This window comes from Phyllopteryx taeniolatus, chromosome 2 (assembly GCF_024500385.1).
Source record: "Phyllopteryx taeniolatus isolate TA_2022b chromosome 2, UOR_Ptae_1.2, whole genome shotgun sequence".
In the NCBI taxonomy this organism is placed as follows: Eukaryota; Metazoa; Chordata; class Actinopteri; order Syngnathiformes; family Syngnathidae; genus Phyllopteryx; species Phyllopteryx taeniolatus.
Window position 1 is genome coordinate 4,170,443 of NC_084503.1, and position 25,534 is coordinate 4,195,976.

Here is a 25,534-nt window from a genome sequence, read left to right on the forward strand (position 1 = left end):
CCTTTGCCCACATGCTGGATCCCCCTCTCCCGTCACCCCCGCCTCCCTCTTCCACTCATCATCCCCACTCTCTCTCCATCAGAAAAACTTTGCCACGGTAGATTTGCAAGGCAATTGTGCCCTTAAAGCGTGCCTCTTCCTCATCTTATACCGCGCATTTTCCAGAGTTTATCGAGGAATACAATGGGGTTATGCTTTCGCCATTATTCTCCAGGCAAGAACAGTAATTCAACTGCACCGCTAGTACTGAGGCAGCCATGATGTCTCACTACGGAACACAGAGAGTGAGAGAGAAACGCAATGCATTACTTTGTTGACCTTTCCTATTCTCATAGTTTACAAACAGCTGTGAAGCTCATTCCTCTGGGCTCTTTGTACATCAGAGGCCGGGACTGATGGAGGCACGCCAGGCTTAAAAGAAGGGCTTTTTCGAGCTCGCCTCCATCGCGGCTGACAAACACAACCTAACAAACGTGCGTTCGCTTTATCTCGACCGGCAAAGCCGTCGCGAGCGTACGGGAGGAAATACACAGCGAAACAGATAGCATGACATCCTTTCATGTAAGTATATATTTTAACAGACAATCTGTTCAACAACAGAAGAGAAAATCTAAACATATCCACGCATCAGTATAGCCACCCACATGCGCTGAAATAAGGTGCATTTGCTCATCCGAAACTAAAGCGCGTGCCTCTCTCCTCAATGGGACTCATCCTTGCACCATCCACGCATCCTCAAACTCATATAGTGAGACATAGTATCGCAAAAGTCAGTACACCACCCAATGTAAGTAGTCAGTATGCAGCTTGGATAAGTACAGTGCATTTACTGTCCCCTCAAAATAATTGTCTGAACCACTGGCAACAAAGGTGAGTACACCGCTTAGTGAAAATGTCCAATTTGGGCCCCGTTAGCCATTTTCGCCTCCCAAGTGTCATGTGATTTGTTAGTGTTCCAAGGTATCAGCTGTGACTGCGTTCAATTTGATGTTATCACCCTCACTTTCTGTCATACTGGGTCACTGGAACTTCAATATTGCACCTCATGGCAACGGAAAAAAAAAAAACGGTTCTACATAAAGATGGCCTAGACTATAAGAAGACTGATTTTAAAATACAACATTATGAAACTTGAAAATATGTGAGTGTTGTACTCAATTCTGCGCCCGCATTCACAAGTGTGCTCGTGTTTTATCATGGCAATCATTTGTGAGGAAATGAGAACATTGAGCAGTGCGCTGCAGAGATTGGGTTCATTCACACTGTGTGCCTGGAGCTCAATAGCAGGTCAGTATTTGTGCAGAAGTGACAGGAGGAGGCGAAGGAAGGTACATTGGAGTGAGGAAGATGAAGGCGGGAGAATGGGGAAGAATGTTCATAGAGCCAAAGAAGAAGCTCCATCAAGGGAAAAGCAACAACAACAACAACAAAATTTTAGTACATTTTTTTTAGCTGCTACTTTACATTGGATGTGCCAGTTATTTTTCAGCTGTTCAAATTTCAAATGGGTCTTTCATCTTGGCCCTTGCGTCATCCTTCTACAAAGTTTCATGGAATTATATTATGTAATTCTTGTGTAACTCTACTAATTAATTTACTCTAACTCAATCTCAAAACAAGAAAACATGCCTTGTATTAGACTTAACGAAAGCACATTTTTCATGTGCAGTTTCTTGAATTGGTGATGAATAGGCTTTAAAGCAAACGGTTGTTTGTCCAAAGGCTGAGGCGTGTTTTGCAACTACACACACCCCGCTCTTCATTTGCTGTCAATACAGAAATGTAGTGTAGCTACAGTAGCAACGCAATGTCAAATGTCCTGTAAAAGTATTCAGAGATTTGTTTCATTATATATGTTTGAAGATAATTGCTGAAAATGTGTAAAGAGTAAGAACTATACAGTATGTAGTAATCAATTGATTGGTTTTCCAGTATTGAAGCCTAATTTATAATAATTATTATTATGATTATTTTTTAAATCATTAAAATTTGGCAGGTTTGCTAACAACACTTCTTTGTGGTGTGTCAAATTTAGAATATGAACATTTTAACTTTAAAAGGGATGTGTTATTATTTTAGGTTTGAGGACTTATTTTGTGCTATTCATCCAAAATGTTTGTTTTCTAGAAATTCCTGTTCATTCCTTTTTTGTTTTTCTTTTTTTATTTTCTTTTTTTTTTTTTTTTTGGCAACACATGTAGTCAGAACCAAAACCGAATCACTAAAAGTAGAGTGCACTAAACACTTGCTCCAGACCAGAACGCACAGTCACACCCACCGACGCCATTGCATGTTTAATCAATCCAGTTGTGTCTGCGTGTCTGGGTGGGGAAGTCGCTCACAGTCTGGAAGGGGTTAATGGGAAATCAATGAGGGGGATGTGCTTGTGAGCAGGACATGAGGAAGGAGGGACACTGGGGTGAGAGTGAGAGGAGGGGGAGATAGTAACATTGTTTCCTGTGATAGCAGCACACTTCCCAGATGTTATCTGTCACTCAGAGGAAAACTCTGGCGACCAGATGTTTAGCCTCTGTGTGCTAGATTGACTATTCATCCTATTGGCTGATCAATACAGGTCAAGTGCAAGGCAATATTTACCACTAGTCGGCAAACACAAGGCACTGATGTATGTGAAAGATGTGTTATGGGGAGGTGGGCTGCTGCCTGGAAAGGGGGAACCTGGAGCAGAAAAGGGGGGACCTGGAGCAGGTCCCACCGCAGTGGGGTTCTTTGTAGTTAGAGCAAGCTGAACTTGCCAGAGGCTTTTTGCTCTAACCCGTACCACTCAGACTGTTTGGGGAAATTACACCACCGAGTAATAATTAATCAAGTAAACGCTGAGTCGCTTTGATTTGGATTACATTAACATATGATCAATTATGTATTAATACAAATGCAAATAAACACCTGTATAATAGCATCGTTAACAGCAGACATTTTCAACCTATTTGTCAATGACGATGACGCCGGCCAATTATTATGGCAACAAAGTGTTATGTGCTCCTGGAAGCATTGCATTGTTGCGCTTAACACAACAATATACATACAGTATAGTAATTGCACTCCCCTTTAACAGCATTAAAGTAATCTTCACGTGACACTGGCTTTCATAAGAGGGGAACGATGTCTTTGCGGTTGGCGACATGGCAACTCGGATCACTTTAGCAGTGTGTGATATAAGTGGATGTCAGTAGCTAAGGCTGGAATGTTACGGTTTGGAACTCTGGTCCGACCGAAGCGCTTGCTGAGGTTTTGGACAACGGATTTTCCCCATGGTTCACTTAGAGTTCACGCTGCCATTTTATTAGTGGTATGCGAAACATATGCAAAAAGTCCCAGCCTAATTGGAAAGTGTGATGACATCATGCAACGAAACCTAGACTCTTTCGGGTTGCATACACTTTTTATTCCAGATGGGGATATTTTTTACAAGATGAGATGTCGCAAAAAGTTTCTAAAACGTTTTATTAGAAAGCACGGTGAGTGGCGCGCACACTGATGTACAGATGGAGTTTGTGAGATGGGATGTGCCAATCTTTGCTTTTATATATTCAATTTCATTTGCATAAAGTGAAAAACAAATCGGCTTTCTTAAGGGGAGCAATACATCAAGCGTATGTTCAGCAACGTTTCCGAGAAGGTATTTCACTTTGCAATGTTACTTTGCCAGCACAACATACAGTGCCGAGAAAAAGCATTGCCCCCCCTTCTCAAATTCTCGTTCCCCCCCCCCCCATAGTTTCACTACTTTAAGATCGTCAAATAAATGTAAATATCAGAACAATTACCGAAGTAAACATAAAAAGCTGGTTTTAAATGGTGATTTTATTTTTCCACGAAAAACCCCCAACTATTCAAAGCTGCTACAATGCAGACGAGTCCTTTTATTGTTCAGTATGTACAATAATTGTTTTTGTCTGTTGAATGCTTACAGTCGATTTGTATTTAAAAAGTCAATTGCACTTCACTATAGCGAGAGCCCTGAAGCAAAACTGCACAATTATTCCATACCGTTGCTTTAACTACCAACATTGACTTGCTTGCTTCATCGCTGCCTCAGCCATTCCAAGTGCTCACACCAAAAGGCAAAAGTATTATCAATTCATTTATTAATCCTGAACAACATCAGACTGCATCCGACAGAATAAATAAAAACGCCGCTAACGAAGCAATTTGTGCCAAGCTACGCCAAAAGTAGCCGAGTGGATTGAAGAAAATTGGTAGTTACCGCTATCATTTGCAGAGGAGTCGAATCAGCACTGCTTTTGTGTTTTTATATTTTCACTTAAATGCATGTTCTGTTTTCCTCAGATAAAGTTGTGCTGTTTAAATAAAAGCATCCGTTTTCGTCTTACACTTTGTTCATCGGGGAACTTTATGCCCAGGGATTTTCTAAACACAATTCATCAAAGTGGAACAGCACTCTTTTTTTTTTTTTTTTTTTTTTTTTTTTTTTGCATTCCTAATCCTTTTTGCTGCAGATGAGAGATTTGCTGTTCAGACTCATTAAGATTAAAGCGTTTTGCCGGAGTTATTTAAGAATGCAAAGTTCCATGTGAGACCTTTCAAAGTTCAGAACAGAGGAAAATCCTATCAACATGCTTGGTGCACTGGGGGCGGGTCTTAGCCTATATTTCTATATTTGGTGTCAGTGATTGAATGGTAGCATGTGAAATACTTCATGATGGCTCCAATCAGTTTGGCTTTCTCACCATCAGGAATGTAGCTGTGTGATTTCTCCTTTTGTCTTCACTGAGTGAGAAAATATTTGCTTCTGGCTGATTTTTTGTTTTTGTTTTTTGTTTTTTGAGGGGGTGGGGTGATACAGGTTTTCCTGCAAGATGATTTCCTGTTGTTGGGCATAAACTGAAAGACAAATCAGGCCCAATTTTTTTTTTGAGGGTATCATGTTTACCTGTGCAGGTTTCAAAAAGGTATTTTACTTTCTAGCGTTACTCTGGCACGACATCATATGGTTGAATGGCATGCACTGAAATATTTACTTCGCCAAGGTAGCAGTCCCGTATCTTAAAAACTAAATTGTGTAGCCCATCTGCCTTGAAAATTATTAACAATGTTTTTCAGCCAGCGGCTAAGCTCCACAGCTTCAGTCTCAGCACCTCTCCGAAACTTTCCAACTCCAAGTGTCGCAATCTGGTTCCATTTTACAGCTGGCCTTGGGATTGTAACAGAGCTCCTTTCTCTCCCCTCTGAACCGCATATTTAATCCCTGCGCTTATGTCAAACTTAATTACAGGACCTTGTACGAAAAAATAACAAGTGAGCCTTGTAGGAGTGGGCGAAAGGAAAGGAAAGTATTAAGAGAGTGAGAGAAAACGAGACCTAAAGAGAATGCTAAGAGGTGCGAGGGGGGGAAAGGAACAACAGAGACATTTAATCTGTTGACTCAGTATGTTAAATAGCCCAATACCAATCTTTGATGTTGTTTTTTTCTTTTTTCCTCCCTGGAAACGACACTATATGTATATAAAAATTACTTAGGATTTTCTGAATCCATATTAATGGCCTTAAACTTCTATTTGAGCTGACATGCAGGACAAAGATGTCATCTGTGCAACAAGAAGCCGCCAAAAAACCTCAGGAGATGACCGAAGAGGCCCTGAGCACCATCTTTTTCACTTACAAATCTCCCTGAAACCGCACAAGCCAAAAATAAATAGTTATTAAACCCTATTTGTGCCCATAAAACTATTGACTCTGTAGAAGTGGAAAAGTCAGGAAGAGAGATGTTTAGTCTGTCAGTTTAAAACTATTATCTCTAACTCTGAAAACATCAGCTGAGCCTGTTGTGCACCGACAAGGAAAGACAGCACTCTGAAGAACAAACCTTTGAAAAGTCAAAACCATTTTTTTTTGGGGGGGGGGGGGGGTAGCATCAACACTTCACTGCAGTACGGAAAAGCAGAGTTTGAAAAGCCCTTATTCATACAAACTTCTTAAGACAAAACCGCATAAATGCTGTACACATGAAGTCTTTTGAAAAGGGAAATGGTGGGACGGGAGAGCAAGAGAAGCAGACAAAACACATCCGAAGACCACCATGGCCATATTCCCTCGCACTCGCCAAAACATTTTTCCTTTCCATGTTCTTCCGCCCACATTGAACACTATTACCCTCTTCTCCTTTTGGCCGGTCTGGAGGCGAAATCCTTCCCAGACTGGCCTTGAGTGGCCACGCAGTGGACCAGAGGAGGTTCCCATGCCACTGGTGCTGCAACTGGCGCGCCACCCGGAGGTATTTATAGCAGGCCAGCACCAAAGGGCAGCGAGAGAGGGCATGCTTGTTTTCCTTTCCATTCCCTCGGCACTCTCGCTGGCCTCACATGTGGGTGTTAAATATATACCCAAATACTGGGAGCAACATACAAGGCTTTGGGTTCCTTGAAAACAGAAGTTAGTTTGGGGTGAACAGGGAGCGAAGATGGAGTCTGGACCAGGAAGCATGCAGACTTGACTTGTTGTGCAAGCAAAGAATAGGATGTGAAGGAAGGGTGAAGTCCAGCCAAAAGAGGAGGTGGGGGAGCAGCCCTGTTGTTGTCCTTGCCAACATCAAATCATATCTGAATCCAAAACTTGCCTGACTTTCTCCATGTGCTTCTGTCTTTACGCTCTGTGATGTAGCTTTTTCTCTCTCCAGCTCTTTGCATGAGAATCCCAGAGTGGCTTTATTACTATGATGAAACCAGACCCTATAAATACGCAGCACTGTGATGAATATAACAGCAATTATGGGATATGCGATAATTAGATCAGGATAGAAAGAAAGACTCATTGAAGTTGGCACTATTTTTTTGTATTGGGGAATTCCTTTTAAACCTTGAGTTTTAATGTATGAAGAATTACAGAGGCAACGGCGGTATGGTAATCATGAGGGTATGTACAGGGGCCCCGTGGGATCCCGTCAGTGATTCTCTCCAGCTCACATCTACTATTCTAACGATACCTGCCCAACAAACAACTAATACGATGACTCAAAAAAATGAACATGCAGGGATGTGAGGTGCTCCCAAATGGGCCCATCGACCAGCTTGGTTCATCAGTATTTAACCTTGTCAGCAGCTTGCCAACTTGCTCAAGTCCGAGGACTACAGCTTCACTGCACAGGGGCCGTCCCGCTGGATGATTGCGTCAGAAAGATTCCATAGCAGCGGCCTCTGTTTTTTCATACTTGTGGGAAAATCGCAGTTCATGTTTCCTTGGATGCTTCACACATTCCTCACCCTGTCTTCACATTGCGGGGCCCCTGAGACTGGGTAGGGCCAAAGGCACTAAGAGGGAGGTGCTTGGCAGATGAGAGGTGGGGCCAAATGAAAAAGAAGAGCCATTTTTATTGTTTATTTAGGAGGAAGTTGCTATGCGATGTGAACTCAAAAAGGCACTAATTAACTTTCCCAGAGTTTGATGACTTTAACAGAGCTTGGTCAGAATTTTCCAGACCATTTGACAGGTGGGAATCATAGATAAGAGAACATCTGGAAGTCGGAAAAAAAAATACATCTGTAGGGTATAATGCAAACTAATGCAAAGGTCACCACCTCCTACAATGAATGAAAACCCAATGTTACAGGTTTTATCTTTATCAGTTCACCAGGCCTAAAAAGCAGTATTCCAGCTTAGTATTCCAAAAGTCGACTGAATCAGTGCTGTGCTTGTGCAAAAGCCATCTAATACAAAGATTCATCTTCATTTACCTGTAGTCACACATACACACAACTAGGATGAACTTAGCCGCATTCAGGTTTGGTCTCATCCCAAATTCCTGACTTCCAAATTTCAAGACAAAGGTGATTAAGGCTGATTTATTCATGCGTCAGTGTAGGATGAAGGGAGCAGGACAGAGCAGCAAAGCAATTAATTCTGATGCTGAAAACATTATTAATGGTAATGTTTAAAACATCAAAGCACAGACTTGCAGAGACAAGGCATCCCGTCTCTGACAAGATGGAACAGATGAGCTCACTTGAGTCAGTCAAGGTGAGGCACGGGAGAAAATGTAATTTGTCTCTCCACTGATTTTCATTAAGACTTCTTGGAGAAGCTGTTTTTCTAGCAGCAGCTTGAATGCAAGAATAGCCCCTCTTGACTCTCATTGGCTTGTAGGCGAAGGGAATCTATCATTGATCAATCAGACAATGAACCATCAACACAATTCTTCACCTAACTGAATGTTGGACAATTCAGTGTTTCCAAGGATCTCTTCTGTTCCCAATGCACAAAAGCAAGATCCACAAACGCAGGATGGATGAATTTGATGTGGAAGAACTTTCACAGAACCCTGAATTCAACTTCGTCAAACACCTTTGGGATGAATTGGGTGATGGTGGAGTGATTTCACAGTGACAACTGCAAGAGATTCTGGCAGCGTTGCATAGCAAACAATTGAGGAAATCTCATAAATGCGGAAAACAAATGACGTCGAGAAGCCACAGTGGAGTTCACTACCAAGTTGAATATACCAGGGTGTATTATTTGAAAGTGGTAGAAATATTCGCTCAAAATCAACGGCATGGCCACACATGCATCAATTGTATCACGTCATCTCATTACATTGTCACTACGTTACATCCCAACCGGTGTGAAAAGGCATCAGACTACTACCTGTTTGATAGCTTAGCAACCAGTGCCAAATATGGACACACTTGCTCCAGGCCCCCGTCGTCCTTGCGAACACCACAAAAACCAATAGCAGTCTGAAAAGGCTTTAAGAAGGTGGCACCTACGGACGCACCACTAAAAGCGCCGTCAACACTTAGCTACCCACCCTTAACCATGACTATGTTGTTACCAACATCAACAAAGAAATCATCTCATAGTGTGACACTGTTGCTTCGATCGCTGTCAGCAAGAGAACCGATAGGGCCTTTCCAAAATTCCCACAGACTCCAAAGTCTCCCCAGAGTGGAGGCTTTTATAGTTGCAAAGGGGATACTATAGCCTTCCATTTCTACTTCCCATATGAGTCATGGCCAGGTGTCCCAATACCTTTCTTGACAGTGTATTTGAACAAAACTGTATACATTTTTTTCAATGGCAGATGGTTGTCAGGTGTTAATTAGATGTTCTTCAGATGAGAGGACTGAAGCATTCAGCACCAAAGTGAATGCAGGACGTAGCCTACAGGACAGCAGAGGACACACAGTAATGACTGATGAGGTAAATGAAGAGCGCCTCCCCTCTCTGTGTGGACTCCGAAGTCCGCACGGTAGCTTTGGGCAAAGGTGTAATGCTCCTCTCACTTTGGCATATTCATTTACCCCCTACTATCATACCAACTGAACCACACTGATATTCACAGCACTTCTCCATCCCCCCAGCAACAACCATCCCACTGGAAAAATTCTTTTATTACATTTATTATGCAGTCAGTGTAAGGGAGCTGGTGGACGCACAGCATGCAGGCGCGTGGGTGAGCTCAGATGCATCACTCTATGTATACATGTCTGTGTCAAGTGTGTAAAAAAAAGAGTTTTTAAGAGGGTGTAAAAAGATATATAACGCTCCAGGGGCCCAATGTTAATGGGACTTAGTTTACTTTGTTAGAGGGAGTGAAGACAAAATATTTATTTCCTAATGCTTAGTGCCAACATTATAAAAGCGATGTAGACGTGTTTTGATTTTACAGTTGAAGTTTCCAACAAAGTTCTCTTCACATGCTGTGTACAATGTGTCACGTAGAGCAGAAAATATATAACATGCCTTCTATCACATGCCAGTGGCCTTGCATATTTGAGCGGCTCAACAGTAGACGCTCTTGTTTGATTTCAACTGGAATGAATTCGGAAACAAAACGATTTCATCTCTTATTATGCACTGTTCGCTCTCTGTTGTGGCATGCTGACCTTTCCAGTCCGTCTTGTGCTGCCAGGAGGAGTCGGCCAGCTGGGTGATATGCTCAGCTAATTAGGCTGACTGATGTGAGTAGGTGCGCCTTGAGAGTGGCTTGAAGTTGAACCCTGAGCCATTTGATGAGTCCCAACCATATCTCCCCAAGCATCCAACAGAAAATCCCCAAAATCTGATTTGAATGGCTACTTATGCAATCAAATGTGTCACATGGACATACAAGCACTTTCAAAAGTGACTGTTTAGATTCTCAGTCATTCAGTTCATGGTGAAGCTTGAATCGAGGCAACTGGACCCTTCTTGTTTGTTGAAGACATTTCAACTATAATCCAAAAGGCTTCTTCCATTCAAATTTTTCAGGAGTATCCCTATATGTCTTTAGAGGGTGTGTCAGCAGGGGGTGGTCACAATAGATTTGATGTTACTGTTGCCTGACGTGGCTGGTGATTGGCCCTCCTGTATACCTACCGGTCGTTCATCTGCCTGTTGGCCAACCAGTTCGTTACGTGGCCATGCTTACCGGGGAATGAGCCAATCAAGGATATATTCTTTTGCATGTCTTTTTCTCTTTTGCAGTTCTCCCTATCCAGAATTTAGACATTGTTGTCCTCAATGGAATGTCTGTTCATTTTGAGATGCAAATAGACTGCTGATTCTGAACCCGCCGTAGCTGCTCTGTGATGTTGTGCCAAGCGTTTGTGTAAAGGCTGCCTGGGCTCTCCAATGTCGAGATCATTGCAATCGTCACTACATTGCACTGAATGTACAGCATTGCTGAATTTGCGGTTTCGTGAAGCTTTTCACTCAATTTGTGGCTTTCTGACCATGTGAACGGTATAAAGAGATCCGATACAAGAGCTGTAACAAACGATTTGCATTTACAAAGGTAATAATTCGTAGTTCCGTAGATGTGCTTCACACTGTGCTACCTTTCTTGATGACCTGGGAGCATTTCATCAGAAGTGCAAGCGAATTTGAAACTTTGAAGCACCGCATCTCCTCCCCAGTGCATCAGGTTCCCAGATGACTGACATGTTGATATGAATCTGTTTATACAATTTTCATGGTCTGTATCCTCATTTTCATTTAAAATAAATGGATGCGAAATGAAATGTAGTGATTTGTTGCTCTCCTGCATACTCCCAGTGAGTCCCGGTAAAACCAAACCTAACCGGTAGATCAAGTGGATTCCTCTCCTCTTCTATTTGTGCTCGTTTGGCTGCAGGGGGGAACATGCTCCACTCTGACCTGGGGGCACTCATCCAATCAGCTCGCTATCTGCTGCAAGGGCCTCCATAATAGTGACATTTTTCCACCTCGTCAATAAAGTGGTGAAAGCCACCCTCTACCCGCTACTTGACCGTTTAACATCCCAGTGAAAAGGCCCTTTCTTTGTGTCCGTCTCCATGTCTGGCTCAAATCAATAAAAAGCAGCGCAAAGGAAAGAAGACGATCCATAGGCTGCGTTAACTGGTGTACGGCCTCCGCTGATTGTACAAAGAGAAGCTGTCTGTCTCATTCACACTGCAGTGGGAGGACCCCGGCTCTTGTTTACACACACACACAATGGTGACAAAAGTGACGTATACATTAACAGATGCAAACGGTCTACTCTTTAACGAGCATTGCTTGCCAGGATCCATTTAGCATCGGCGGTCACACATCAGCACACGTCTGTAGTGACTGACATAATGGCATCAGAGTGAGAACAAAATGTCTTCCAATGATGGCAGAATGAGAGAGATGGGTTACACCGAGGCCCACGACGAAATGAGCGCCAAGCTTTGTTTGGTTATGCTGTCTGAGCTGAAATTGATTTCTGCTTGGAAGCATGCACCAAAGAGTCCCTGAATTCATATGAAATGAATAGCACGCACTTGCACAGATGGGAAGGGAGGTGGAGGAAGGAGCACGGGGTGAAGAAATTGAAGGGGAAAATGATGGCTGGAGTTCAAAATGAATAACCAAATAAAAATAGGTGCATGGGGAATAGATGAAAGGCAGGACGATGAACGTCGTGTCCAGTATGTCCATGTGGCATTAAAAAAACATGGACGAGTGACAGCTAAAAAAACACTGGGAGAGACGGAGGATGAGAGAAAACCGCACAACACTCACCAACCACAAACAACCTGGAAAGAGACTTTTTTTACCGTATAGTTATGGTGTTGAATTGCTTTACTGTTTCTAGGAGACAGCCGTTTAAAGTTGTTAGTAAGCTAGCGCGTGCCTATCCTCGGTCCGCTAATCTGCAGATAATTAAACAATCCAACACTCCTGTAACATGATACACATTCAACAATGTGTTAAACAATGTGATCTAAGATGGACTTTGTACCACTGACTGGGCATCTGGATGGGCGGATAGAAGCCAGAGAGGGAGGGGGGTAAAATGGACACACACTCATGCACATACGCACACATATGCACACACTGGGCCATAGATGGTTTTATTGCAGACAGAGATGTTCGTCCTGTTCAACAAGAGCTCGGACATGAGAGCAAGTTCCCTCATGCCGGAAGTTACACTGTAATTATGTCTTCTGTGTTAAGAATCGTACAAAAGAGGATATCATCACGAAAAAAGTCATAAGCACCTCCCAAGCAGTCCCATCACAGGGGCAGAAATGGCTTGTTAGGTTGTCCCTTTCTACTGATGAGGAGGCCATCAAAGATAAAGTATTTAAGTATAGAAGTTGTTGTTGGCCACTACTCGTTCTGATGACCATCTTTGTGTGACATCTAAAAGTAACATAGGTAGGATGATGGAGGACATACTGGATCACCACACATTCTTTCACGATTGCACTATGTCAGACTACTGCCATAAAATCTCGGTCAGACAGTGGCAACACTACACGACATATATTCTGATGCCATCTTTTACGATCATTGGGCTTTATCTTGTCAAATTACCATGGCGACAATGGTACAACAACAATAATGGATCGCACCATTGTATTGTGTGAGGAAAAAAAGAACAAAATGAGGAAATACGCGGTGGTCGTCACCGGTGCTCGGGAGACGACGTTCGTTCAGGGATTGCTTGAGCTATGTTCACTTACGTTTAAAATGATACGGCTCGCAAGCAGGCAACAAAACGTAATGTAGCTTAGTGAGCTAGTGATAGTACTAACGGTTGTACGTAAACATGCTGGCATTCTGTCGTATCATGCTCTAAAGCTTCGGTAAACATTGGTTTGTGCTCGGGAATAAATGTTGACAATGGCGACCAAGTATGTTGACAACAGCAAACACGGAAGGCGATGCGCCAGTCACAATCCGCAATCCTATTGGTTGACGTCATGGTGCGCTGTCGGAGAGTTGTCGTTGATATGTCACACTAAACGGATGATATAAAAAAAAAAAAAAAACATGCTAAACTTTTCATTTTGATGTCGGATATCCAAATTGTTGCTCATGGATTATGTCAGACTACTAGAAGTCTTGTGTTCCCGACAAAATATGTCAGGCCCGATTGGGAAATCTCCCGTGACAGCTAATCGGGCCAATATCGGGGTTAAAATCCTGTAGTCTGATCAAGGCATTAATTTGACCTTTTCTAAACTTCTGAATGCACACATTCAACTGTTCAATATTTTTTGTGCTTTTTGCACAACTTTCTATTCTCGAACAAGGAGATAAGGAGATGTCTGATGCATGAAAATTTTCACGGACATCAAATTATTTGGCCTTCTCTGACTCTTCCAGTCTTTCTGTATCTGTATTGCAACCTGCTCATGACACTTTGTGACATTTATTAAGCAGCAGTGTCCGTGAGGTGGAATGCTGATGCCGACTCTCGAGCCGCGCTATGAGCTTTATTCGATTCTTCTGTAGCAACGAACATGCTCCAACAACCGAAAGCCTTGACAGAATGTGAGCAATGTGAGGGATCCCGTAAGAACATGACAAGCCGTACTGGCATCAGTGGTAAACTACGGGCCGAAACATTCGATCCTGCAGGACTCAGCAGCTTTATCCCAACGCAACTTGTCTTAGATACCATGACAGGCCCTCAGAAACTTATCACTTGTCTTGAATACGGAGTAAAAAATGGCTAAAATCACATGGCGTGCTACGTTATGGGCCAACGCGGTTGCCATGGCCGCAGGGAACATAGTGTAAACGTAGCCTTACAAGATGACACCTAACAATTGATGAACAGCACCTCGCCATTGCAAGGCTTCAAACAACGTTTTCTCAGAGGGAAGTGGCCACTGTGCGTCATCCATTGAGATACAGAGGGACTGGAAGAGTCACAGAAATGCATATAAGTGGACGCTCCTTGTCAGAGAGCGCAAGTTGTGCAAAAACTACTGAAACATTAAACAGTTGGACATGTACATTCAGACGCTCAAATTAAATTGATGTGTAAAGGTTTTTGTGAAAGCCAACAAGTCCAAATTGTTGTCAACTTCAGAGTGTCATGGCCACCGTCTATTGAATGCAATCAATTTTAATAAGTTGTCTGACTCTCCATTCACTGATAATGAGATAGTCTGTCCTTTCTAATTGTACACACATACTGCAAACATCACAGATGTAGACTTTAGTGTTTGCTGTCATGCTGCTAATTTATTATACCCAATGAGTAATTTTCTTTTGCGGCAAAGTGTGACATGAAATTATGGCAGCGGGAACTCCTCCTCATAGACTGATCGCTTTTGACAACTGGCACATGCTGAGGTAAAGGTTCTTTCTCCTTTGCATCCACTCTGAAATTCATGGTTTTAGGGAGATTGTATTGGACGACACGCGTATGCAAGTACTGGGGTGTTTTCCCGTTAAGAGAGGCGAGCCAGTGGAAACAAAATCATCGTTAAGGGTCGCCTGCAGGGTTGCTAATTTATGCAAATTAATTTCTCAGAGTGAAGGGAAAGCAGTGGAAGCGGGTGCCAACGCTTGGCCAGCAGTCAACGTCGGGGAGTGCTCTGCTTTGGTGGTCCGGGAAGTTTCGCAGAGTGAGCCAGGGACGACTGCGCTGTGCCAAGCCAGAGTGACGAAGACTCCACGCAGTGTACCAGCCCTCTTCTTGGCAAGGCTGGTAGCCAATCAGGTCGGCGGTGGCTCTCTCACTGAAGAATAACATGAAACGCTGGCCCTCTCGCCGCCCCGCCTCTTCTCCCTGCTGCACCGCGGCTGCCCAGAAGGATTTTATAAACATTTTGCCAGGGGATCAATACCTGTATTGATCAACCATTGTGAGAGTGATCCGTCTAAAACCCAGAGCAGCCTGGGAGCTGGGAGGAGCGAAAGAGAGAGGCTGCAGAGAGGATGGAGAAAGACAGAGTCTGCAGCCACAGTGAAAGGGAGAAGAGGTACAAGGGAGGAGAGGGTGGATCCGAGTGAGCGGCAGACGCAGAGCCGGGCAGGTTGGGATGCCGGGTTCGGACAATGCTGCCGGGCCACTGGGATTGGGCTGAAGCCTATGGTAATTGCTTTCTCATTAAGCGCGGGTGAGTGAGGGTGTCTAATGACTACTGCGCAAAGTACGCCACTAAGCGATGAAGCGATAATGCAAAGAATTGCACGTGTTTGTGTAAGCATGGAGGTCCACTCCACACCTGAGGTCGTCTAATGCTTCAAACGCTGCTGGCCTCTTGTGACGCGCTCTCAGGTACATTGTTGCATGTGTGTGGTGAGCATGACTGCATGAGGTTATAAGGAGATCAGCTTGGAAGCATTTACAGATCCTAAAACTAGCAAAACTATGGAAATTAATGGACTGTATCAACTGTTCTTCTCACACAGTTTTTGTTGTGTCTATAGAGCATCATCTCTCTGCCTATGAAACAATTTGGACACAAGAGGCCTAACAAGTGGAAGTGGAAATGTGGGGGGGGGGGGGGGGGGGGGGGAATCATGGATCTGGTGAAAAGGAACGGCCTGCATTCTGGATACAAACGGCAGGCAGGAATGTCTCTAATGAAACTCTGAACTCAAGCAAGCAAGTCGCATGGTTTTTGGACTTTTATGGATGCATTCAACACGGAATACAGGGATATTTTTCGACCTTCTATTTTATGGGAATATGGCTGGCTTTTTGCCGGATAGCTGATTGAGTGGACTGCCCAACAAAAGCAATGAGCGGTCAATGAAAAGGCCTTGAGCTGTGCTGCTCCTAAAGGAGGGTTTCCAAAACCATCTGGGGTCGCTCCCAACCGCCCCAAATGCTAAACTGAAATTGAGTTTGTATCGATTGGTTTTAAATGTGATGTCCTTGTGCATAATTGAGGATTCGTGCAAGGCAACCTTCCTTGCTGTCCAAGCTTTGTTGGAAGACCTTGCTGCCAATGCCTACAGTGTGGGAAAGCACTCATGTAAAGATGATTGTGAATGAAAATAAAGATTGTCCATCAAAGACATAAACATACTGTATAGTTGAGCCATTAGTAAGTTTGTGTTTCAGTACATTTTATACTAGGTTGCATCACGTTCATTCTGTTTTAGCTAATGATAAACAGGAAGCTCATGTGACAACAGGAAATGATGGCAGGTGGTCAGCTCTTATTGTTTTTTTCGCTTGGTTCCAGATCATCATACCATATTCTCACTCATGTGGCACTATATATTATATATTTCTTTTAAACATCTCTGAGCATGATTCAGTGCAGTTCTACTGCATTACAATCTTGTAAATTTCAGGTACTCACACATTTTTATATTGTGAAGGTGCACCTAATTAGTTGGCCGATTAGTGTAGTTATGGTAGTATTGTCGCTGTCGAGCGAAAACCACATACATCCAAATATGGTCAATTTCATACTTTTCAGAAATTGATACTATTGGTCTGTCCTCACGTCTTCTGTCATTCTTATGCTTTACGAACCATTTTTAGGTGTTGAAAATAATTTTGTCGACAACTCTATTAACACATAGACTGTCTGAGCAGTGGCGTAAAACTCCGCCTCTTCCTCACCTTGCGGGTGCCGTGTGACATTATGTCGCCTCAAGATTCAACATCGGAATGTTTTTATGACAATAACGAGTGAAAATAGGTTAGATAGATTTGAGTAAGCCTTTTTTTGTTCAAAAATGGATCGATGTAATGCTTCGGAGCAGAAGAAAGCGGCCAGCCACGAAGGTAATTGTGTACAGATTCATTCCCGCCTATTAAACTGCTCATCATTTTTTTCATCACTGTCAGCTCATCATTTTATTATTGCATCACTCATAGCTCTAAGACTTTTGAGAATGTGTTTAGGAAGATGATGTAACCACAGTTGTTTGCTTTTTTTTTTTTTTTTAGTATTAAAGGATTATTGCCTGTTCATGTGGTCAGCGTGCGTGTAGACTTTGATGTGGACTGTGGACCATTTTATTCATAAATAAATCATATTCATCATTTTGGAAATTTTGGACAACACTCATATGATTCACATCCTTCAATGTATAATGTCTACTGTGCTGAACTTAGTATCAATTATTAGCTCCCCAAAGCTGCCGAGTTAAAAGACGAATGCAAAAATTCCAGTGGTGTGTAATTTCTTCCCACTCACATCACCGCCTCGCCATATAATAACAAGCTTCATTTCAAGGAGATAAACACCAGTAAATGTTATCACCTTGCACATTTGATTCATGTCCTTTCAAAGCAACGTCTTCTTGTTTAGTTTCATCCCTTCCGTTTGATTCGGCTCTCGAATAAAGCTAACTCTTGGAAGAGTGCCAAACAATAAAGGAGTATCTTCATTAGATACATCACATACAAATTAGTATTCAATTAACGGGCCAGTCAACCTCCGCTAATTAAGCAATTAGGCTGTGCGTGTTGACAGAAAAGCGAACAAAAGCACACAAGTCCCGCGGGAACGTGTTGAAACGCTGCAGAGGAGACGCGGTGAGAGGGAGACTCTCATTCCAGGAAGATACAGAACAACAGATAGGAAACTGGAAAAGTCCTTTTGAAGGAATTACCAGTACACTGACATCACATCCTGTGTCTCATTCACAATGTTTCACTTGTTGAAATCTAACTGCGCAGTAGGAACTTCATTTTTCTTCATCCTCTTGATAGGTTTAAGAAATTGGTCAATTGATTATGCACAAACAATCTAAAGCTGTCAAAAAGTACGGCCAGAAAATATTGCGAAACATACATATTTTAGGATTTGTTGTGCCATAGATAATGTGGAAGATGTTTTGTGTGAATGTGATTTTTAATTTTTTTTATTTTTTTAAGAATAATCAGATTTTTTTAAAAATCCGCAGCAAGTTTGTGGAATGTAATGCAGCAGGAAATTCATCATTACTAATCCACTTGATTGGCTTGCTGAATTGACAAATGATCAAAATCTGTCAGAATTACTGCAAGATATTTAAACACACGTTTCCAGAGTTTTCTGTACCAAAGAATATTTTGAAGAATTTATTATGATTTTTTTAATAAACGACTCAAATTAAAAAAATAAATAAATAAAATAAAAGCAGCAAGTCCACCATGTTTGTGGAATATGCTGCAGCAGGACTTTTTTTGTGTGGAGGGGGGAGGGAAATGGCACTGTTGTTATTTGTGCACACAAAAAAAATGGATGATATATATAATACGAAAGAAAGTTGACTTTCATTAATACGTATATGCAATCTTATTGCACACAATTGTAAATCGTGAGGTAAAGTCCTAAAAATTAGGTCACGTTGGACCAACTTAATGATTCCGCTGAGAGGTTAGTATAAAAGTATTCATCAAAGTGAATATGGAACTCGCGCAGGTGCACTGACCCACATTTTGGTCGAATATAGTCCACTTTTGAGTTAGTACAATGTTTTACTTTTCATTCGATTTTCTTCCAAATTCTCATGTGAGCCTGCTACTAAGTGGCACATACCTTTTGATCACGGCAGTTAGCAGGCTATTCAAACGACTACCTCACAGAAGGCAACCTACGAGAGAAACAAACGTGGCATGTCAGAAGGTAGCAGACGGGATCGTTTACTTTTTAAACGGAGACACCATGTCTGATGTTCCTTCTTACAGTATATGCTCACCACTGACCACTTTTTCTTGCAACTGGAACATCTTAAGGTCTGGTGTCTTACGGTGCTAGAATCCCATTAATGTAAAGCGTAAATGTCGGAACAAGCCCATCTAATTGTGTCATTACTAATTCATGTTTATTAATGCAGTGATGTAAGATGGCCTCTAAAAGTGGACGTGGCTTGTCTGGAGTTGTCATGTAAGGCTAATTCTTGGCTGATGAGGTCTGCGGGCAATATGCGCCACATATGGTGGCTGGCTCTGGGGCATCTGGTGCATGTAGTGACAGTGCCAAGTGGCGTGTGAGTTAAACATGGAGGCAGTGGGGGTGACTGATGGTGCTGGTGTCTTCTATTGGCTCCGTGCCAGTCCCCCCCCCTCCCCCCAGAGTCCCCAGTGCCCCAGCCCCTCACTACTCCAGAGCCTCTGGGCAAGTGCTCTGTTATTGTTTTCACTGCTAAGCAATTAGCAGCACTTAAAGATTTATTTAGTCATGCTCTAATGTGCGCTGATTAGCTGGGGGCCCAAACAAGCCCCCTTCATCGCGTCACCTTGTCGCCGGCGTCGGCGGCAGACTGTGAGGGAATGCGAGGGAGGGTTAGGGGAGGGGGGCCGAGGTGGAGCACGGCAACAAGGATTACATGAGCGCTAGTGCATCAGCACTTTTTTTTATTTTTTTATTTTTTTATAAGAGATCTTCAGGGGCCTGTTGGCTGAACACAGAGCAAGAGGAAAGGGCAAATACAGCCCAGTTACACTTTTATAGAATGCTTTGTGGAAAAACACCCCTGACGCCCTCCGTGTCCCGGCAGCTCCGTTGGTCATTTGGCCCGAGGGGCTCCGGTGGCCAGTCACGTGACCACTGGAATGACCTCAAAGGGCAGTTTGAAGCCACTCCCAAAAGCTGGACGGCTCTTTGGAGAAGGTTGCTTGGGTGAGAGCATCATGCGAGATGCATATGGCCCTCGGGGTGCCATCAAGAGAAGAAGAAGAAGAAGAAAAAAAAAAAAAAGAAACCAGGTCAAATAGATTATTCACAAGCTTCTAAGCAAAAAAAAAAATGAAAGACAAAGAAAATGATAAATGATCTCATGTTGTTGGTATGTAATGCTTTGGGGGATTTCCACACAATATCCACTAATATGAATTATTTTTATGTCATAGATTTGTTATACATGCCACAGCATCCTTTATTAAGACAGAGGGATTTTGTGATTGGAGTCGCAGTAGCTCAGGCTTTATGTCTGATGCTTCTGGCAATTTACTGTACAATTTGCTTTGGTTATTTGGGTTTATTGCCTCTCTCCGCTGTGCACATTCAGACATCGGCCAAGAAACCTGTGTCATTTATAATTTGGTCCCCAATACGATCACATTTTACACATGAATAAAATATATTTAGTGGGGACAAACACTGAACATTGCACTTTTTGACTATATTACGGCCTTAAGATACGAGTGACTCAAGCCTCAGGAGTTTTTCAAGATATGAGCTGTCGTTCAAGCGATTTATTGCTTTAACTTGAGAGCAAAAACTTGAGATGCAAGCGCTGTACAGTGGCAGTGACGCAACTCCACAACACGCTGCGGGTTTGACAAATAGAATTAGTCAACAATTCTTCAAAAAAGAAGCTTCAGGCTGTTTATTCCCTCTCCCAGTGAAAGATTACTGTCCAACTAAACTAACAAATAAAAAGAAAAAGAATGACACTATGTATTTAAAACAATCAAATAGCCTCTGCTAGCTTAAAGCTAACACCTATTGGGAAACATCATAGACTGGCTAACAAATAGCATAAATGCTTTATCCTCTGTGATGAATGACTAATATTAATGCAGCTTACTTAGGAATAAGAAGTCTTTATGTACTGCATATCCGTATGTCTGTATTATACTGCCTCAATGTGGCCAAGGCACGCACGCCAGAAGGAGCAGCACAATGTCCATTGAATAGAAGCAAAAACAGTCTGCTTCTTTACATTCTACTGAATTATTAGAAATTTCCATCCATCCATTTCACATTTCCTGTGGAGAATGTTACAATAGCTGTGAGCAGATGGAGGTCAAATGTAGGTTCAACGGCATGTGCACAGCCTCTACATATGCATACAGAAAAGCCATCAATCTTTGTAGGTTGGAGGGGTTCGGAGAGAATTGAACAGCTTAAAAGCCAAGACAGAAAAAAAAAAAAAAAAATTGCTGATGCAAGATATTATCAGCGCCATTTTTGTGTCGAGTGCTGACGGTAAGATGGTTTCTAATCATCGCACGACTGCACACCTCCTCGCTGAACTGTTGCCTGAAACCGCTGTGCAGTCTAGAGTAACGGTGTTGTAAATGAAATATCGCCGTCCAATTTTATCTCAAGGAAGGGGCGCGTGAGGCTCAAAACCAATCAGAATCTTCCAGGCTAACCCTTGACCTTTTTTTCATCTCAATATGACGAGCATTATCTTTCAGAAAATTAGAAGCGTCTTGCTATTGTTCGCAGGCAGAAGCAGGTGCGGGTTATTTCAAGATAATTCGCCTTGGCGTTCGCTACAAAGGCACACCACCACGTACAGAGGAGAAATATTCCTACTTAAGTCATGTGACTGCATTCATGCACATGTAAAGTGATTCATCTTGATTATTCACGCCGACTGTATCTCTTATATCGTGAACCGGTGAACCATTTGTTGGGCAAGCTGTTCTCTCTGAATGCATTTGTGCAGTACAATGACGCGAGCGCTGCTTTAAAGCACATTCTGAAGCACAGGTTTTGAAATATAATGGAGGTAGCTGATTATATTACATTGATTTTGTTGGTCTCCATAGGCAACTGACTCGTTGCTGGCGTTCTGAACACAGGTAGTGAGAGGGATAATATCATGGCGGTAAACAAAGTCATTATGGGATGAATGTGAATGGTGGCTGATGGAGGGATGAAGTGACATGGTGAGCCTTTTGTGCACCCAAAAATATAAGTTATCTCGGTCATTCGAATTATGCTTCTGTCGTCACTTTTGAAAAAAAATAAAAATAAAAAATACTGTACGTTGCACGATGCAAATTTTTTCCCCCCACTTTGGTTAAGCCTCAGGCTCGCCGCAGGATAATTTGGGTTTGAAATATACCTTTAATATCGTGGAGCCTTTCTGTCACACCTCGTAGTATTAGCATAGTAATGCAATTATCAATTTTATTGTTTTAAACAAGAAGTACAGAAAGTTGTTAAATAACAATCATTCAGTAGCTAACATTTTATACAGTTTCATAGACTTTGAAGCACATTATATCCAAATGAAAGCATATAATTTCCAAATAAAAATGTTTTGCTTGTTGTCACTATTCACAGTCCCTATTCCCCACTGTCGTCGGTTTGATAAGTTATTAAGTGTCCACGAAGCCAACTAACTTTTCCCAGCATAGATGCATAATCATTTTCTAAAATAGGCAATACATACGCCGATTTAAAGGAATTTGTACATGTGCGTGGTAAATAAACAAAAGCAAAAGACAATCACTGGCGACAACGTTGGGCAAATCTGATGACTAATAATGTAAAATTACTCAATTCAAATTGACACTGTCAAAAATATATTAATGAAGAATATGTCATGTGTTGTTGTGGTTGTAGTTTGTAGTGGTGGAGAACGGCAGTTGATCATACTGAGCGTTTCTAATATACCTCATGTTGCTGATTATGGTGAGGAAGTAAATGAAATACCACTGCAAAACCCGCAACTATATTAATACATATGTTCATATCTCGCTGTCAAAACTGAGCATTCATTTCATCGCAAGGGCAGAATTATGTATTGCAGCGCTTGTGTTGAAAAATAGTATGAGTTAAAGTGGAATTATTTATTGCAAAAAAATATGTACCTTGATGACTAAAATGAATGGTAAACGTATAATCAGAATGTTCATGTGGACTACTGAGGCATCGAAATAAACTGACCATAAATTTGAAGTAGCAAACAGATATGCAAATTTCTTCCTGTCCCCAAACAGTAGGAACTCAGCAGTTCTACCCAACACGTGTCAACAGTGGACTAAGCTTCCAAAATAAGTGACTATATTACCGTTTTGGTTTCCTTTCAGCACCTTTAGCATGCGTTATTATCTATTACGCTGCATGCGTAATGTTACGGAGGGTCACAGGCTCGTACTGTTTTAAATGTTATATTTGCACGATTGGTTCATTTTCTCCATTTCCTGTTCATTGTGGGCGAGCCGGCTCCATTGTCTGCGGCTGTTTTCGGCCGGGCCCTCGGAGGGGCCGTCCCCAGGGGAGCGCTGCATCTTTTATTAATCAGGGGCGCTGTGCTACAGGCCTGCTTATCTAATTTAGCAGCCCGCCTCAGCTTCAGCTATACTGGGCTCGGTCTGGAGAGAACGAGCTGGGGTGCGGGGTGCCGTCGTTTGGAGATTGGATGGGGGTTGGGGTGGCGCCTTTATTTTTTTCCATATTGCGGATGATGCTCTGTGTTGGGGGGGGGGTTGCAACGAGGACTCGTGACTTATCAGACACCTCGCCACCAAGTTTTAGGAGTGAATCACAATACAGCAAATTACCTTCTGCTGACAACGAAAAATGAACACGTGCCTCATACGGAAACAAAAAAAAACAGGATTGTCAGGAAGAGGTGACACATTGATTGCTTAGTATGCACATGCAGAAGGAAGGGTTTACAGGCAACCGCCCTCTACATGCAGAAGCGCTTCACTCGTGCACATGGTGAGGGGTTGAAAAATTGAAACGCCATGTTAGATCGGTACCCCTTTCTTACAGCGCACGGACGGGCCTATTACGCCGCAATATTGTCGCATGGCTGTCTGTGCTGAACGCCCATGAACCCGCCAATGAACAGAAGGCAGTTTGGAGTTCAGTTCACCATGTACTGATAGTCAACAGAATATGCGCATGCACCCCACCCCATCCGCCCTCCCCCACTCTTTCTCATCTGTGTCATAGCGCAGATGAATCAGTGTCGCCGGTGTTGAGAGCACTTACTGTCAACCCTGGCGCCCCGGGCTATGCCACTGATGGACACAAACTATAAAATATCAGCCCCCTGGGGAGACATCGCTCAAATGCTGGCCCACGGCCCCGAGGGGGTGTGATCTGGTCAGCGTGCACGTTTGTGTGAGTGTGTTGGGAGAGCAATAGGGCGATGTGTTTGACTGGTTTGGTTGTTATCCTGTAAAAATGGCCATGCGTGTCCACCCATGTGGAGAATTTGCATTACGAACAAGAGCACTTAAGCGCGGGGCTCCGCTAAGGCCTAAGTGGTAGATTCCGCCCTCCTGACTTATCGGCTAGTGTCATATTGTCTCATACTCAGTTGTAGATTTGAACGCGCGTTGTGGTCCATAATGTTTAACTCAAGCCATTGCAGTAGTGAAACATTAAAAAAAGCGGTTGCCAACTACCAAATTGCTGAAGCTGTTCGGGAACTGGTTATTACCTTGCACTTGAAGGGGCTGGCCAGCCAAACATAAAACTGTGCCTTCATTGAGCACTCTTTTGTCTGTTTTAATGAAATTGTGCTGTGTAGGGCTGAAAACAATCGACTAACGCGAGTTATTCATTTGCACGGACTAAAGTTGCTTCAGTCGCACGCAGCACCTTATTGTGTTTAATAATGCAAAATCAATTTCTATCCGATTACTCAATTAATCGGTCGGATAATCGATAGAATACTGGATACTACAAATATTTGAGAAACGGATGAGACCATTGACTTAACAAGCACATGGTTATTACTTGTTATGAATGTATATGGCCAATTTTGCCCCATGTTGGTTGTATTTGCAACGTTTTGTTCACGGGTCCATACACCCAACCTTCTCACAAGGTTCGTTCTAATGCATTACGATTGAGAGCACAGAAAGCAAACGACAGGAAAATGTATTTGCCAATTTCTAAGCAAAATTTTAATTTGCAGCTTTCTATGCATACCCAAAATGTCCCAGACATTTATTTGCCATTTCTAAATCACGGCACAGTTATCCACGGGGACTTACTGACACATTCCATGAGTCTTTATGAGCTTAGAACAAAACTGCAAGTATACAAGTGGAATCAATCAATACAATCAATAACCGTCTGTCATGTCCTATTTTAGCTGTTATGCGTTTTAACCTCCTTTTCCAACTAGTGTGAGTTTGCATGGTTTAAAAATAGAACTGGTAGCAGAGGGAACACAAAGCCTCTGCCCTCCAAAGGTCACTGGCTGCAAGGTCACAGCTTTACTGAACATATTTATGCATGAAGTCAAAGTCAACGTAATACTAATTATTATTAAGAAGGCACCGAGTCTTTGAATGTGGGAGATGAAATATTCTTGAGAGCAGAAGGGTGGAAAAACTCCATTCGCACAAATAGAGACGTCTCTAAACATTGCTTATTATTCTTCCAGGTATTGACGATTCAATTAGACTGTCTGCAGCTGCTTGGTTGGCTTAATATAAGTATATTAGCAAGGATCCTTTGAGATTCAAGGACAAAGGCAGTGATAGGAACAGAACACTGTTCTGCAATAAGACACATGACAGTGTTACACCTTTGTTCAAAGATGCATGTACAAAAGAATTATACACAGCCAAGGCAAACTAAATGAACATCAAGTATAATAAGTGTTACAGTTATACCTGTATTGGGGGAAAAAAAGAAGATTCTTTTCATAGCGTATTCTGTGAGCT

The 25,534-nt window shown here is 42.5% G+C and overlaps 1 protein-coding gene across 5 annotated transcripts in view; it reads right to left on the reverse strand.

Moving 5' to 3' along the window:
* Nucleotides 1-25,534, reverse strand: part of zfhx3b (zinc finger homeobox 3b) — a 272,875-nt gene that overhangs the window by 179,165 nt on the left and 68,176 nt on the right. For 3 of the 5 annotated variants that reach the window (XM_061754461.1, XM_061754432.1, XM_061754441.1), the window contains one exon: nt 18,696-18,750. The exons of the other annotated variants lie outside the window; for them this stretch is intronic. The gene's annotated coding sequence lies outside the window, so the exon portion shown is untranslated. The remainder of the gene's footprint in view (nt 1-18,695; nt 18,751-25,534) is intronic. 5 annotated transcript variants of the gene reach the window in all.